The sequence below is a fragment of the Dermacentor silvarum genome, chromosome 5 (genome assembly GCF_013339745.2).
Source record: "Dermacentor silvarum isolate Dsil-2018 chromosome 5, BIME_Dsil_1.4, whole genome shotgun sequence".
Lineage (NCBI taxonomy): Eukaryota > Metazoa > Arthropoda > Arachnida > Ixodida > Ixodidae > Dermacentor > Dermacentor silvarum.
This window is the reverse complement of record NC_051158.1, coordinates 131,652,024-131,669,199: the sequence shown is the minus strand read 5'-3', so window position 1 is coordinate 131,669,199 and position 17,176 is coordinate 131,652,024. Positions and strand designations below refer to the sequence as shown.

At 51.6% G+C, this 17,176-nt stretch overlaps 1 protein-coding gene across 2 annotated transcripts in view; it reads left to right on the top strand.

The window, feature by feature from the left end:
* Positions 1-16,680: 16,680 nt before the first annotated feature.
* The window catches only part of LOC125946007 (uncharacterized), a 45,575-nt gene continuing 45,079 nt past the window's right edge, over positions 16,681-17,176 (top strand). The window contains exon 1 of one of the 2 annotated variants that reach the window (XM_049668477.1): positions 16,681-16,815. The gene's annotated coding sequence lies outside the window, so the exon portion shown is untranslated. The remainder of the gene's footprint in view (positions 16,816-17,176) is intronic. The other variant, XM_049668476.1, reaches the window with a different exon arrangement.

Below are 17,176 nucleotides of genomic sequence, written 5' to 3'. Positions count from 1 at the left end.
ATGGTTGCCTCATAATATTATAGCATATTTTATACTAGGAACTCCGGCTTTGTTATTGCAATAGCTGGAGTTGCAATAGCTCTCCGTTTTTTGGAAGATGAGTGAAAGAAAACTATCTGACATGCTAGGACGAAATAACATACGTCCTTCTGCAAGTCCCTGGTCTTCCCTAGTCGTTCTTGAGCAGTAAAATGACGCTTAAGTGCGCTTTTGCGTCGACTAACGTGCGCTAAACAAAATCACGCGCATATACATTTACCCTCTGCCACGAATCAAAGACGCACTGTATTATTTACATGGCGCCTACTATTTATCCAGTCTTGATCTTCAATTTGATTATTGGCAGTTACCGATGTTGGAATCAGACGAGGAGAAAACCACTTTTGCCACGCAGGTAGGCTTTACGAATTCAATGTAATGCATTTCGGGCTCTGCAATGCGGCGGCCACATTCAAACGCATGCTTGTGTGGTCGGAAATGCAAAAACTGGCCTACGCCATGTGGACAGTATCGTATTATTTTCTTGCACTTTCTCACAATATCTTGAGCACCTTGATGGAGTGCCCGCCTGTTTTGCGTAGGCTAGAGTAAAGTGCGATACAAATTATTGCAGCTTGGCAAGCGAAACCATCGCGTTTGTGGGCCAATTGCTCATCATAGCAGGAATTCGATCGAAACTTGCGGTCATCCTGAACGTTCCCAGTCCGCTGCCTCAACTCCTACTTTCGGTGCTTCATACGCAAGTTCGCAGAGCTTGCTTCCGCACATCATCAACGACTCGCAAGTGATGTTCTCTTCGTTTGGTCAGAAGACTGTGAAAGCGCTTTCAGGCTTTGAAAGATGCCCTTGCGTCCATCACTGTGCCATTCCAAGTGACCATTTCCACCATTATTCACACTGACGCTAGCGGTCATGGTCTCGCTTAGAGCACTGCACGGGCTCGGGCTTACCCGAAAGCCCGAGCCCGGCCCGGCCCGTGGGCCGGGCCGGGCCGGGTAGAGGAGTTTTTTCACGGGCTGGGGCCGGGCTCGGGCACGGCGTGTGCCTTTTGACCCGGGCCCGGGCCGGGCTAGGGTTTTTGGACGCGGGTCCGGGCCGGGCTCGGGCTTTCTGCGAGTTATTCTCGGGCTTCTCAACTCTGAAGAACATGTATTTTTCGGTCTCGGGCCGGGTTCGGGCCGGTTTCGAGTCGGGCTCGGGCCGGGCTCGGGCTTAAGGTAAAGGGGTGGCGGGCCGGGCCGGGCGGGTAACGTAGATTATTTTCGGGCCCGGGCCGGGCCCGGGTCTCGCAAAAATATTTGTACGGGCTCGGGCGGGCCACCCAATGTAAAAACGGGCCCGGGCCGGGCCCGGGCCGCAAAAATCGGCCCGTGCAGTGCTCTAGTCTCGCTGCCGTTCTATTGGAACGTGACCATACCTTCTTTGAAGTCACTGCTAACCATAGTCGTTCTCTAACTCCTGCAGACAATAATTATGCGATCACAGAGCACGAGTTGGCTTGTGGATAATTGGATCGTGAAAAATTCCGGCCTTATCTCACAGTCATTGTCAACCATCCTGCGAATACATTGTGCTGGCTGTCATTGCTGAAGAACTTATCGCGATGCCTTAGACACCGCGTGCTTTGCTTAGGTGAGTGCAGCTTTGATATTACCTACAGCTCTGAAAAGAAGCATCAGTGCACCGATGCTCTGTCTTGCTGCCCTCTTCCGATAACTGTTCGGTCACCATCACCTTCCCGCACAAGGCTACGGGCCCTTTTGTCTTCACACTCTTTAGTTGTCACAACGCTAGACCGGCAAAGCTCGGTAATCCTTCTGTTCTGGTTTCCCGCCAACATCCCGACCCAGACTGGGAATGACCGCAAGGTTCATCTTCACCCTCGAAGGCCCGACTGCGTCGACAACCTAAACGATTCAACGTTCATGGTGGCGTTTTATACGGTTACATTTAACACCAAGATGACAACAAATGGATCGCCGTAATGCCGCGTTTCCTCCAATGTTAGGTTCTAGAATCCCTTCACGACTACCCGACGGCTGGTAATCTCGGCTCTCACAAGACGTGTGATAAAATCCAAAGTCGCTGTTGCTGGTCTGGCCTCGCTTCAGCCGTTGCCAAGTACGTCGCCTCTTGCGTGCCTTGCCAACGCCGCACACGACCCACGTCTGCCCCACTGGCCCCCACGTCTGCCCCCATTAGTTATTCATCTCAGCTCCCATAACCTTCGCTGCTCCCATTTTCCCGCAGTTTGTTTCTAGCCTGACCCACTGCCATCATCTCACCAATATTGAGGCTTCATTCACACAGCCGCCAAACGCTCCGTCACGTCACCGTCACGGCATCCGTTTTCGTCAGGGGAGAGGGTTTCCGAGTCGTTTTCCCCTCAAAAACGGCTCGCCGGCGACGCAGAGCGGTGCTCTACGTTTCCGTCGCCAGCACGGTGACGGATCCCCGCCCCTCAAATATCGACTAATCAGAAATTAAGAAGCCGACGCTAAATACAGCCATATTACAAAGCTGAAGCTGGCAACAGCAGCGGCGGCTGGTTTGTTTACATGCGTTCCAGCATTGGTTCCACGTGCGGCACGTCGAAAACTCAGCTGTGCGTTTCGGTGGTGCTCAGATGTGAGACATGGACCACGCCGATGGCCGAACTTGCGATTCCTGCACATTTTTCGCCCCCACGTACTTGTTCGTCGCCGAGCTTTGCGCCCTTGTTGCGGTCTCCGCTTGCAAATCAAGAACAGCAGCAGAAAACCGCTCGGCATTGCGAAAGTCGCCTATTCGTACACTGCTCCGTCGCGCCTGCTGTGCGTTTTTTTGACGTGACGGTGACGTGACGGAGCGTTTGACGGCTGTGTGAATGAGGCCTAACACTTGCATCTGTCAGGAAGCCCGCAAGTGCCATTATGACTCGACTCGCCACGCTGTGACTTTCTCCTCTGAAGGCGAGGTTCTCCTCTGGACAGCTGTACGCGCTCCTGGCTTATGATACAAATTTCTGAGTCGTTTTATTGGACCTTACGAAGTAATTAAGCAGACACAGCTGTTAATAATCGCATCTCGCTTGTTCGTGCTCCTTCCCACCGTCATTGCCGCGGGACAAAGATAGGCCATGTCTCTCGTGCAAAACCATTTATTCAGCTCATTTCACAATATTCCATGCAGCCATGAGGCGATTTCCAATGTGAGGGTGAAATAGTGTGGGTGGAATATATGAGTGACTTTCATCTTCCTCACCGGTACGTATCAGTGTCACACGTTAATATTTATCATTCGTTTCGCTGGCCAAATCTTTAGCTGGCTTGAGTCAGCACCGACTTTCTCTACGCCAGCGCCTTAGGACAGGAGCAACCAAACAAATGACTCTGCTGTCAGCACTAACTTTGTGAGCATGAGCTTAACCTGGACCGTTTCGCAAGCTTGCTCCACCATAACGCGCTCCAAAGAAAAAAAAAAAAGAAAGAAAAAAATGGTGCTTGCGTGAGCTAGCAAAAGATTTGGCAGGCTGTACACACCTTAATCCGCGCGCTTCGAGTCTTCTTCGTCATCATAACGCTGCGAGACTAAAGCGGTTCCTCGTAATATATATATTGTAGTGACAAATACGGGCGCCAGCAGAAGACGAAGAAGAAGACGCTTCTTGTTCTTGGGGCTCGCACTCGCTCCGCTTGGCCATTGCCTGTTTCTGGCACCCATAAAAACGCAAAGTCCATCTAACCTTTAACGCGCCCTATCAATTGGTGGAGCGTGCTGGTTCCGTTTCCATCCTGGAACTCCGTACCCGGACTATACCCCCAGCCTCGGCAATGCCTGACGACGCGCCACAGCAAGGTGCTCCCGCACCACCCGTGGTCGCCTGCTCCGGCATACCACGACAGCGAGACCCTGTCATTTTCAACGGCACTGACGAGCACGACGTCGAGGACTGGCTCACTTCGTATGAGCGGGTAAGCAACCACAATAAGTGGGATGACGGTGACAAGCTCAGCAAAGTCAACTTCTAGCTGGCGGGCGTAGCACAGCTGTGGTTCCGCAACCGTGAAGCTGATGTTGCCGACTGGTCCTCCTTTAAAACGAGCTTCGCGGAAGTCTTCGGCCTACCCGTTGTTCGCAAGCTCCGTGCACAACAGCGTTTACGCGGTCACGCCCAGCAATCCGGCGAGAACTTACGTTCTACATCGAGGATATTGTGGACCTCTGCCGTCGCATCAACCCTGCTGTGTCCGAAGCCGATAAAATCAGACACATCATAAAGGGGATCGAAGACGACTACTTCCACATGCTCATTGCTAAAAATACCCAAACTGTCACAGCCGCGGTCCAATACTGTCAAATCTACGACGAGTTGCGGAAACAGGCCTCCCGAGCTCTGACAGCCAACATGCCAGCGTTAACTGTAGGCGTCGTTTCTACTGACACCACCATGCTCATGTGGCAGATACAGCAGTTTGTCTGAGAAGTGGCGCGACAATTGTCCCTTGTTTCCTGCGTCCCGGACTCCGCGCAGGCGCTTGCTCCGAAGTTACGACAGGCCATAGAGGAGCAAACTTCCGAGGCTCTACCAACTACCTTCCCAGCACCTCCGCTAATTGATAGGATGAATTGCGTATGCGGCATGCTGTTAGTATTTCTTTGCGAAGTGATGCCGGTACGACAAGCAGGTACGTGTTGCCGCTGGCAGAAAAGTTCTTATAGAGAACATCATTCCGCAGACAAAACGACGACAGTCCCCTGGCAAAGAGTCGCGGGGCGTCTTTACTTCGGCCTTCCAAGAAATTAATGAGTGGGAGTAGCTCTGGGTCGTGGCGCTGCTCCTGTGAAACGCTGACGGCGTCGACGAGTCCCAAAAATGCAGCGTTCACGTCCACGTCATCGATACCTGCGGGCTCGACGGGTGACCGCGAAAGGCAGTCGGCGTCGGTGTGCCTTTTCCCAGATTTGTAAATTATGGTCAGGTCGAACTCCTGAAGCCTGAGACTCCAGCGCGCCAGACGGCCAGATGGATCTTTCAAGTTAGTCAGCCAGCAAAGAGAACGATGATCCCTGACAACCTTACATAAACGGCCGTACAAGTACGCGCGAAATTTGGTAACCACCCACATCACGGCGAGGCATTCCTTCTCGGTAGTCGAGTAGTTTTCCTCCGTACGAGAGAGAGTTCGGCTGGCGTAAGCGATTACTCTTTCGAAGCCGTCTTGCCACTGCACCAGTACGGCCCCCAGACCAACATTGCTCGCATCGGTGTGAAGTTCTGTAGGGGCTTCCAGGTCAAAGTGTGCAAGAACTGGAGGCGTTTGCAGGCGCTGGCGTAGTTCGTCAAATGCTACTTGCTCATTTTCACCCCACAGAAAGGGGACATCTTCGCGTGTAAGGCGTGTTAACGGGGCAGCAATACGTGAGAAGTTCGCAATGAACCGCCGGTAATAGGCGCACAGCCCCAAGAAGCGCCTCACTGCCTTCTTGTCGGGCGGTGTGGGGAACTTTGCCACGGCGTCTATTTTATCTCGGTCAGGTCGTACACCCTCGTAACTGACGACGTGGCCGAGGAAGCACAGTTCGCTGAAACCAAAATGACACTTCTCGGGCTTTAACGTCAGGCCAGCTGAGCGTAGTATGGCTTGAAGAACAGTAAGTAACCGGCTCAGGTGCTCCTCGAATGTAGCTGAGAACACTATGACGTCGTCTAAGTAGACCAAGCAAGTTTGCCACTTCAGGCCTGATAGTACGGTGTCCATTAAACGCTGAAAAGTGGCTGGCGCTGAGCACAGACCAAACGGAAGTATCTTAAATTCGTAAAGACCGTCGGGCGTCACGAAGGCCGTTTTCTCAGGATCTCTCTCAGCGACCTCTATCTGCCAATACCCGCTTCGCAGGTCCATTGATGAAAAATAACGTGCAGGCCGCAGCCTGTCCAGCGAATCGTCTATGCGTGGCAGCGGGTAGACGTCTTTCTCCTTGGTTTATCGGTAATCGATGCAGAAGCGCAAGCTGCCGTCTTTCTTTTTGACCAAGACCACGGGTGACGCCCAGGGGCTGTTCGAAGGCTGTATCACTTCATCCTCGAGCATCTTGGTCACTTGCTTTTCAATCTCTTCACGTTCTTTTGGAGCTACACGGTAGGGGTTTTGTCGAATCGGCCTCGTGGTATCATCCGTGATTATACGGTGCTTCGTCAGTGGTGTTTGTTTCACCTTTGACGTAGTCGAAAAGCAATCTTCGAACTGGTGTATCAGCTCCAAGAGGCGCTGTCTCTCAGAAGGCGACAGGATGGAGCTGACGTCGAAAGACAAATGTGTCGAGGCCGGAATGGTCGATTCTTGACGTTGTACAGCCAAACAGTCTTTTACATGGGTGACTTCATCGCAGTAGGCAATTGCGGTGCCCTTCTGGATGTGACGGCGTTCGTCACTGAAATTCGTGAGAAGTACTTCCGCATGCCCATAAGTCATGTCGAGTAGGCCTCTAGCAATCGAAACGCCTTGGGTTAGATATAGTGCAACGATTTGCTCCGCGATCACATCCACATGGTAGGGCTTCTGGCACAAGACAACTACAAGGCGGCAGGAACGCGGTTGGATGGTCACATCGTCGGCGATTCGCAGACGCTCATATTGCCCGTCATGAATGGTGTCGGCAGAGGGGCTTGCAGAGAACGTCACCATGCGGTCCGGAATCTTTATGACGGCGCCGTGATCTCGCAGAAAATCCATCCCTAAGATGAGGTCTCTGCAGCAGTCGGCGAGAATGACGAAAGTGGCAACGAAGCTGGAATCACCGATGTGGATTCGAGCGGTGCATGTTCCTGTTGGCGTCAGTAATTGTCCACCGGCACTTCTTATGTGTGGACCGGTCCACGACGTATTCACTTTCCGAATGCGGTCGGCTAGCTCCTGCCGCATGATTGAGAAGTATGCGCCAGTTTCAACAAGTGCTGCGACATGATGTCCATCTATCAGAATGCTAAGATCGGCACGGGCAACGTTGTCGGCGTTAGTATTCGTCGTCGTCGTCTCGTCTTCTTGGGTAGCGTGGGGGATATTTTTGGCGTCGCGGCACTGAGCAATCTTCCCCCCGGAGGTGGCTGCTGTTAATTTTTCCGGCGCGGACTAGGGGAACGACCACCCCTGACGACGTCAGCGAAACTCGGGCGGTTTGGGGAAGTGTAACGAACAGGTGACGAGGACTGCAAGCGACGACGTGGTGAAGCTGCTTGGCTGGTCGACAGGTGATCACGGTTTGGTGCACAACGGTCGTCAAAGTGCAGAGAAGCGGCGGGCGAAGAACTTGCTATTCCAGCATCTCGATGGGGACAGTAACGGGCAATGTGGCCAGGTTCCCCACAGTGGACACAGAGTGGTCGACGGTCGGCCATGCGCCACATGTCAGTACGGCGAACAGGAGGTCGTCTCACAGACTCCCGTTGCCACCACGGCAAGGGAACGGTCCGAGGCTGAAATGGCGGTACCTCCGGTGAAGGGGGAGGCTGTCGGACCACGTCGGCATAACTCAATGGACGTGCCTCATGGCATGGGGCGGGTGAGGAGAAGGCTTGCCGCAACTCTTGGCGCACGACTTCGGCAACCGAAATGACTGGAGACTCCGTAGGAGGAATGCCGAGGGCTCGCAGCTCTTCACGCAGAATGACTCTAATCATTTCCCGCAAAGAAGCCTGGTCAACACCCTGAGCTGCGGCGCTTACTGGTGTGTTGTTGGGTAGGCGGTCTAAGTGGCGGCAACGTTGCTGCAGTGGCCGCTCATTGATAGTCGCTTCTTTGATAAAGTCGTCGACCGTTGTAGGCGGGTTTCGTACAAGACCAGCAAACAGCGCTTCCTTAATTCCCCGCATAAGATGACGCACCTTCTTCGCCGAGCTGACCCCGATATGACCGAGGCGAAGAAGGTGCGTCATCGAAGAAGGTGCGTCAACAGACGGGCCATATCCTCCGCATACATGACGACGGATTCGTTCGGCTGCAGCACGCGAGCCTCAATAAGTTGTTGCACGTAATCGCGCCGGTCAGAGCTTGCGAATGTATCGAGGAGCTGACGCCGAAAATTTCCCCACGTGTGGAAGCTCGCTTCCCTGTTCTCGTACCACGTGCGAGCACTTTTTTCGAGCGCGAAATAAGCATGGGTGAGTTTCTGTCGCTCGGTCCAGTGATTGACATCAGCGACGCGCTCGTACTGATCGAGCCAGTCCTTGACATCTTCAAAAGCATCACCGTGGAAGGTTGCCGGAACGTGAGGCTGTTAAGAGTCACCTGGGAAAGACTCGGCGCCGTCTGAGAAGAAGGAAGAGTGGCCGATGTTGTAGGAACCACGATGCTGGTGGGAGGCGCAACGGGAGGGAATTCCGGGCTCAGTCCGAGCAGGCGCCCACTGAATCGATGGACTGGAGTCGTGACGAGAGGTGGAGCTTCCGGACTGGGTGTACGGGGCCTGATAGGGGTTGAACGCATGAGGTTCAAGGCTCCAGCACCTCCACCAGTGTCGCAACGCCAAAAACAGAGGTCGCACAGCCCTGATCAAGAGGGATAGCAGCAGGTCGCCTTTTGAATACAGCGCGCTACTGAGACTTCTTCGCCGCGCCTTGAGAGAAACGCGCATGCCTGCTCGTATCGTCCTCCTCTTCATCGGAGTACAGGCGCGGCAATATATATATACATATATATATATAGTTCAAAAAACTGAAAAAATAGAAGCATGTAGGAGAAACATATCAGGACTTTACTGACGTTTCGGCCGGGGTCCGGCTTTCATCCAGAGTGACCAGACCCCGACCGAAACGTCAGTAAAGTACTGTTATGTTTGTCCGACATGCTTCTATTTCTGAAATTACTTTTGTGCCAGCTCCCGCGATTCTTTGCTTCACTGTGATATATATATATATATATATATATATATATATATATATATTGTAGTGACCACTACCGGTGTCAGCAGAAGACGAAGAAGAAGACGTTTCTTGTTGGTGCTCGCACTCGCCCCGCTTGGCCGTTGCCTGTTTCTGGCATTCATCACCCTATCCATATCTATATATATATATATATATATATATATATATATAGAGAGAGAGAGGTCGCGAGAGCGAATTCCGACCACGGCGGCCTCATTTCGATGGGGGCGAAATGCGAAAACACCCGTGTACTTAGGTTTAGGTGCACGTTAAAGAACCCCAGGTGGTACCAATTGCCGGAGTCCTGCACTACGGTGTGCCTCCGAATCAGGTCGTGGTTTTGGCACGTAAAACCCCATAATTATATATATATATATATATATATATATATATATATATATATATATATTGTAACGAGCATACAAGAGGCAGTTGAAAAGAAGAGGAGGACGAAGTGCTTCTAGGCCTGGTTGCGCGCTCACCATCATCCATCTCCTGTAAATAAAGTCATTTCTGCCCAACTCTCCGTAACAGTTGTGGTGGAAGGTGCTGGGTAATCGACACCCGAAGACGGAGGTTATACCGCAAGTTCTTCGTCGAAGCCGCCGCCTTGCTGGACTTCCACCGAACCCAGCGGAGTTGGAGATGTCCCGCGACGCGGAAGAGCAACGGCCTGTCCCAGCCTCTGCCAGTTCTGCCCAGCAACTACGAGATGCACGTACCTTCGCCGGAAAACCGGGCGAAGACGTCGATGAATGGCTCATCCATTACAAACGGGTGAGCGCCTACAACAAGTGGAATAGCACTTCCCAGCTTTCCAACGTTGTGTTCTTTCTTACGGATACCGCGTTGGTGTGGTTTGACAACAACGAGGAGACATTCACAACATGGGAAAGATTTGTTTCGCAAATCAAAGAGCGCTTCGGTGACTCCGTGACGAAAAAGAAAAGGGCAGAGCAGACGCTTTCACAACGCGCGCAAGTACCGGGCGAAACATGCATGACCTACATTGAGGAAGTGCTAAAACTCTGCAGGATGGTGGACTCTGGCATGTCCGAGGAAGACAAAGTCGGGCACATCCTAAAAGGAATCGCCGAGGACGTTTATAGCTTTCTGATTGCTAAAGACAACCTGGCCTCTGTCGCCGACGTCATCCGGCACTGCCGCACGTTCGAGCAGCTTAAGACAAGGCGTTACGCCGAAGTTTGGCAGATTAGCCAACGTTACGACCGTTGCAAGCATAGATAACGACCAGTCGCTCGATCTTGCTTCAACGATCCGTCAAATAGTTCGAGAAGAGCTCAGCCTACACTCACAAGTGACTCACCGCGATACTTATCACCCATGCTCGTCCCCAGCTGTTGAGACAACCGTTTCATCCTTCTCCGAGTATCCAGCGGAATATAGACTCCCGCCTCGACAGCCACCACTTGTTTACGAAAGCGGCGCTCCCTCTGACGCTCGATCACGATGGGCAGAGCCACGGTATTATTGCCAAGGCCCCGTGACTTATGATGCCGGGACGCGACCAGAGCAACGTCGACCCTACTACCAGGACCCCAATTACGACCGATACAACCGATCCCAGCGAACACCGGAGGCGAGTTACCCAAGAGAGAACGAACTCGCTTACCGCCCACAGAGAGCAAGCATTGGTTTTGAAGAGTATACAGTGAACCGTGACCCTCCCGTGGGCTACAGCTGCGGTTCCACGGGACACATAGCTCGTTACTGTCGCCAACACCGTCAGCCACGAAGGACACCGCCGATGTTTTCGCCACCTGGAACCCGTACTTCGCACGACCCATGGACCAGTTCACTTCCCACGGACCGTTTCTCGCGCGAGATCAGACGCAGCGATTCGCCAGCGTCTGACCGCAGCCTGACACCACCAATTAACCGTCCTCGTCGTTCTCCGTCCCCTCGGCGCCGTGCATCTTCGCCCCCGCCGGGAAACTAGCCTCCGCGGCCGATGGACGTGAGGTCGCCGGACGGTCTTTGGATGAAATACCTCTGCCTGCTGTGATGATCAAAAACAAAGTGAATGTGCTAGTTAACGGATTGCCGACCACTGCTTTAGTTGATACTAATGCGAATGTGTCTGTCATGAGCCTCGTTTTCAAGAACCGCCTAGGCCACAAAGTTATGTTTTCATGGGACGATGCCGTTACCTTTCGTGGAGTGGGCGGAGAGTGGCTCCACCCCCTCGGTGTTTGCGCTGTAAGTGTTACGTTGGCTGGGAAAGTGTTTGTATCGGAGTTTTTAGTCCTTTCCCGCTGTTCGCACGATGTGATTCTCGGCATAGATTTCCTTCAACACTGCGGCGCTTCTGTGGACTGTGGAAATGGTGAAATCCATGTGAACGAGGTGCTTTTACCCGCGCTTTCTGAACAAAGCTCGTGTGACGAAGAAAGGAATACACTCAGTGTGCTTGATGCAGTGCTTGCCCCCTCATGGTGCCTAACGCCCGTTCGTGTTTGTGCAACTACTGTTGACGCTCCTTGCGTTGACCTCGTGATTAGGCCCATCAGCATTAACTGTGCTAAAAAATGTATACTCGTGCCTTGCTCTGTCGTGTGCTTGACGAGAGGAGTCGCAACGTTGTGGGCGCTGAATTGTTCCGCCACGCCAGTAGTTCTGCCTCGAGGCATGAAAATTGCCCTTTTCGATGAAGCTTCATGCAGCTCAATAGCAGTACTCACAGCAGAGCCCGCTCCTGCTTACTCTCCATGCGATTATCGCCCTTCTGAAGAGCTGATTCTCGGTATGATCAGCAAGGCTCTCTGCACACCTGAGCGTCAAGCACTGGTACAAGTCCTATCTCGACATGTTGCTGCATTTGATTTTACCCACGGAGATAAGCCACTTGATTTACCATCATCACGAGCTCGCCACAGAATAGATACCGGCTCAGCACACCCCATTCGCCAGAAGCCCTACTGCGTGTCATCCTCAGAGCGCAAGGTTATCGCAGAACAAGTTAAGGAAATGATGAAAAAAGGTGTTGTTCAAGAGTCGTCCAGCCCATGGGCAGCTCCAGTAATCCTCGTCCGGAAGAAAGATGGTTCCTGGAGATTCTGCGTAGATTACAGACGTCTAAACGCTGTGACGAAGAAGGATGTCTACCCACTACCGCGAATCGACGACGTCATCGATTGCTTACACGCTGCTTCTTATTTTTCGACGCTTGATCTACGATCGGGGTATTGGCAAATACCTATGGAATCTAAAGACAAGGAAAAGACCGCATTCGTGACCCCAGATGGCTTATTCGAATTTAATGTTATGCCCTTTGGCCTCTGTAATGCTCCCGCCACCTTTGAAAGATTCATGGATACAATATTACGTGGCCTAAAGTGGGAGATATGCATGTGTTACTTGGATGATGTTGTAATCTTCGGCCGCACGTTGGAAGAACATAACGCCCGCCTGAGTCTCGTTCTGAGTTGCATCGAGAAAGCTGGACTAGTTTTAAACTCAAAAAAGTGTCGGTTTGGCGAGCGTCAAACATTGGTTCTGGGACATCTAGTCGACAAGGATGGCGTCAGACCCGATCCCCGTAAGATTGAAGCAGTCAGCTCTTTCAAACCACCACAGACAGCACGAGAACTTCGCTCCTTCATTGGTCTATGTTCCTATTTTCGTCGTTTTGTACCCCGATTTGCCGATATTGTTCACCCGTTGACATCTATTCTGCGACAGGATGTATCCTTCACATGGACACCGGAGTGTGACGCATCATTCTCGCAACTGAAATTTATACTAACGTCAGCACCCCTCTTGCGTCACTTCGACCCATCTTGCCCGACTGAAGTCCACACCGATGCTAGTGGAATCGGAATAGGAGCGGTACTTGTACAACGTCACAACAACGCCGAACATGTCGTTGCATATGCCAGCCGTTGTCTGAGCAAGTCCGAGCGCAATTATACGGTTACGGAGCAGGAATGCCTGGCAGCTGTTTTCGCCGTGCAGAAATTTCGATGTTATCTTTACGGAAGACCATTTAAGATAGTCACCGATCATCACTCTTTATGCTGGCTGGTTGGCTTGCGTGATCCATCAGGTCGACTCGCGCGCTGGGCGCTGCGCCTACAGGAATATGACTTCGTGGTGTCATACAAGAGCGGACGTCGTCATGCCGACGCAGACTGCATTTCTCGCATTCCTCTTGCGACTTCCGACTGCGAAGCTGAGAATTTTGATGACTATCTCGCTGCCATTACTCGTACGTTCCCCGACGCGGCAGACTTTCAGAGAGAGCAACGCAATGATCTCAACCTGGATCCGCTGTTTGCCGCCGCTCGTACTGCTCAAGGCAGCGGTCGCTTCACCATTCGTGATGAGTTGCTGTATAAGAACAATTACTCCGGGAATGGAGCACGTTTTCTTCTAGTTGTTCCCGAGAGTCTCCGCGCCGACGTCTTACGCGCCATGCATGACGATGCGATATCTGGTCATTTTGGTGTCGTGCGAACGCTACACCGCACGCAAGAGCGCTTTTATTGGCCCAACATGTACCAGACAACCAAACACTATGTCGCTAGTTGTGAAACGTGTCAACGTCACAAGCGACCAACCACCGCTGTACCAGGTCCCCTGCAGCCATTGACACCGCCCAGTACACCTTTCGAGCAAGTAGGCATTGACCTTATGGGTCCATTCCCGTTATCTAACAATAAGAACCGTTGGATAATCGTTTGCGTGGACCATCTCACACGGTACGCAGAAACTGCAGCCATACCCTCTTCCACCGCTGCATGTGTGGCGCTTTTCCTGCTGCGTTCCGTAGTTCTTCGTCATGGTCCGCCGCGTGTTATCATCAGTGACCATGGTCGCCAGTTCACTGCGGACGCCGTTGAGGAGCTACTTCGTCTGTGCACTTCTGAGTTCCGTCACTCCACACCGTATCATCCACAGACCAATGGCCTCGTTGAAAGGACGAACCGAACACTGACCAACATGCTTGCCATGTATGTTTCCTCCAACCATAAGAACTGGGACGACGTGCTGCCCTTCATAACCTACGCATACAACACGGCGAAACATGAAACCACGAACTACAGCCCATTTTATCTCCTCTATGCAAGGCTACCGCGCAGCCCTCTCGATACTTTCTGAAACTTTATTCTGCACGACGACGATTCTGTGTCAAAGACTGTGTGCCTCGCTGAAGAAGCCCGCCGAATAGCCCGCCTTCGTACTTTGGCCTCGCAACACCGTTCAAAGGACCGTTACGACGAGCGTCACGGGCCTGTTTCGTTCGCCAAAGGCGACTTGGTGCTTCTTTGGACACCACAACGCAAGCGGGCCTTGTGTCAAAAGTTCCTGTCCCACTATTCTGGCCCATACGTTGTCCTGGAACGTTTGAGTGAACTTTGTTATGTGGTAGCTCGCCTCCTGGACAATGGCCGGCGATCAAGTAGAACGCAAGTGACTCATGTTGCTCGCCTGAAACGTTTTTACCCTACTGATGCCTCCTAACTCGCCCTACGGGCTTCGTCTGCTTGTGGGGGAATGTAACGAGCATACAAGAGGCAGTTGAAAAGAAGAGGAGGACGAAGTGCTTCTAGGCCTGGTTGCGCGCTCACCATCATCCATCTCCTGTAAATAAAGTCATTTCTGCCCAACTCTCCGTAACAATATATATATATATATATATACGGTTTGCAGATGACAATGTCCTATTGAGCAACAATGGACAGGAATTACAACAAATGATTGAGGACCTTCATCGAGAAAGTGCAAGAATTGGGTTGAAGATGAATATGCAGAAGACAAAAATAATGTTCAATAGCCTGGCAAGGGAACAAGAATTCAGGATCGCCAGTCAGCCTCTAGAATCTGTAAAGGAATATGTTTATCTAGGTCAATTACTCACAGGGGACACTGATCATGAGAAAGAAATTTACAGAAGAATAAAATTAGGTTGGAGTGCATACGGCAGACATTGCCAAATCCTGACTGGGAGCTTACCAAAAGTGTACAATCATTGCATTCTACCGGTGCTAACATACGGGGCAGAAACTTGGAGGTTAACAAAGAAGCTCGAGAACAAGTTAAGGACCGCACAAAGAGCAATGGAACGAAAAATCTTAGGAGTAACGTTAAGAGACAGGAAGAGAGCGGTGTGGATCAGAGAACAAACGGGGGTAGACGATATTCTAGTTGACATTAAGCGGAAGAAATGGAGCTGGGCAGGCCATGTAATGCGTAGGATGGATAGCCGGTGGACCATTAGGGCTACAGAATGGATACCAAGAGAAGGGAAGCGCAGTCGAGGACGGCAGAAAGTCAGGTGGGATGATGAGGTTAGGAAATTCGCAGGCGCAAGTTGGAATACGCTAGCGCAAGACAGGGGTAATTGGAGATCGCAGGGAGAGGCCTTCGTCCTGCAGTGGACATAAATATAGGCTGATGATGATGATGATGATATATATACGAACGCCTCTCTGGTGGCTAAGCGAATGCCTTGAGCTTGGCAGTGTTAGTACCATCATGTAGCTTAGGTTCGTTTAATGGCGAGTGGCGGGTTCCTACTAGAGCAGTGCACGGGCTCGGGCTTACACGAAAGCCCGGGCCCGGCCCGGCCCGGCCCACGGGCCGGGCTGGGCCGGGTAGAGCAGTTTTTTCACGGGTTCGGGCCGGGCTCGGGCTTTCTGCGAGTTATTGTCGGGCTTCTCAACTCTGAAAAACATGTATTTTTCGGTCTCGGGCCGGGTTCGGGTCGGTTTCGAGCCGGGCTCGGGCCGCGCTCGGGCTTAAGGTAAAGGGGTGGCGGGCCGGGCCAGGCGAGTAACGTAGATTATTTGCGGGCCCGGGCCGGGCTCGGGTCTCGCCATAAAAGTTTTGATCGGGCTCGGGTGGGCCACCCAATGTAAAAACGGGGCCTGGCCAGGCCCGGGCCGCAAAAATCGGCCCGTGCAGTGCTCTAGTTCCTACTACTATGCTCTATGTGACGCCATGGTTCACGCATGTCATCCACTGCATAGGTACTGAGTGGCGCTAAGTAATCCCGCGGCTAATCTTAGGTAATATCGTGTGCATACACAGATGGCGAAGAAAGACGGAGATAGGATAATCACCACGATAGATAATTTTGTGAAGCCCGCAAACGTGCAACAGTTTGACGCGCTGCCTGGGAACTGCTGCACCTTGGCTGACAGGTGCGAAAAAAGCCCAGACAAAGAACTGATGATCATAGCTGAGAATATTTTGTTTTGTGATTGTTGCTACAGTAAAGGCATTGCAGATAGCTCCATACGCACACACACGAACTTCTTCCTAGATTTGCAGGACCAAAAAGCACTAGCATATTGTTGCGTGCCAGGTGCGTGCATCGAGACGGCCGATTCTTCAAACTGTGGGACAATAGTGTGCATGGACAATGTAATGTATTGCGGCACGTCATGTCTACTTGGAATTTTTTTCCTAAGGTACCATTTAGAAAGATCATGCAACACTTGGAAGTCAGTAAAAAGAACAAAAATAAATTAGAGTGCTGAAATACTGACACAATATCTCTTAGCATGCTCATCCGAAATTTCTAAACTGTTCAGTCTAATTAGAAAACTGTCGGTACTTGATATCTAACAAACGGCGTGATATCATCTGAGAAATGAATTCCATTTTCTTTAAAAATGCATGCAGCTGCCTGTTTCCTTCTTTACGTCTCTCAATGTGTTCTAGTGCCGTTGTATGAAGCGGCGAAATGCAGAAGCACGGGTATATTTCAATAGCGCATTATCATGCGATGGCAGCTGTATATGCGGCGAGCAATGTAGGTCATCCACTCGAGGTATAGATTTAAGCGTTTCCTTTTTCATATATTGCCAGTAGTAGGTACTAGTAGCAAAGCCTCACAGCTACACTTCGTTTCAGTATACCCTAACTACATTTTCGGGAGCGTTCAGGTGGGTAATAACTCTTTCCTTGTGCTTGTTAACCACAAACGTGTTGCGCCACCTGCGAAACCTGCATTGTTGTGACGCTGAATATTGTCGCAAGATGCGAAGAACGGAACACAGAACGACGGTGGTGCGACAGCAAACACAGGCTCTATATTCAAGTCCCAACAATAATTGTCCGCGCCAACTTTAACTTCTTCGGAGAGAGAGATGCTTGCGCTCGTGTCCATCCCTTCATTGTCTTCTTCAGTCCTGACATTGCCTCCTTTCTAAGAAAGCATCGTCCCGATGCTTTATCGTGACGATGCCAGGATCTGTCCACGCGTACGCTGCAGTGATTTCATTCGGACAAATAAGGCTTCATCCG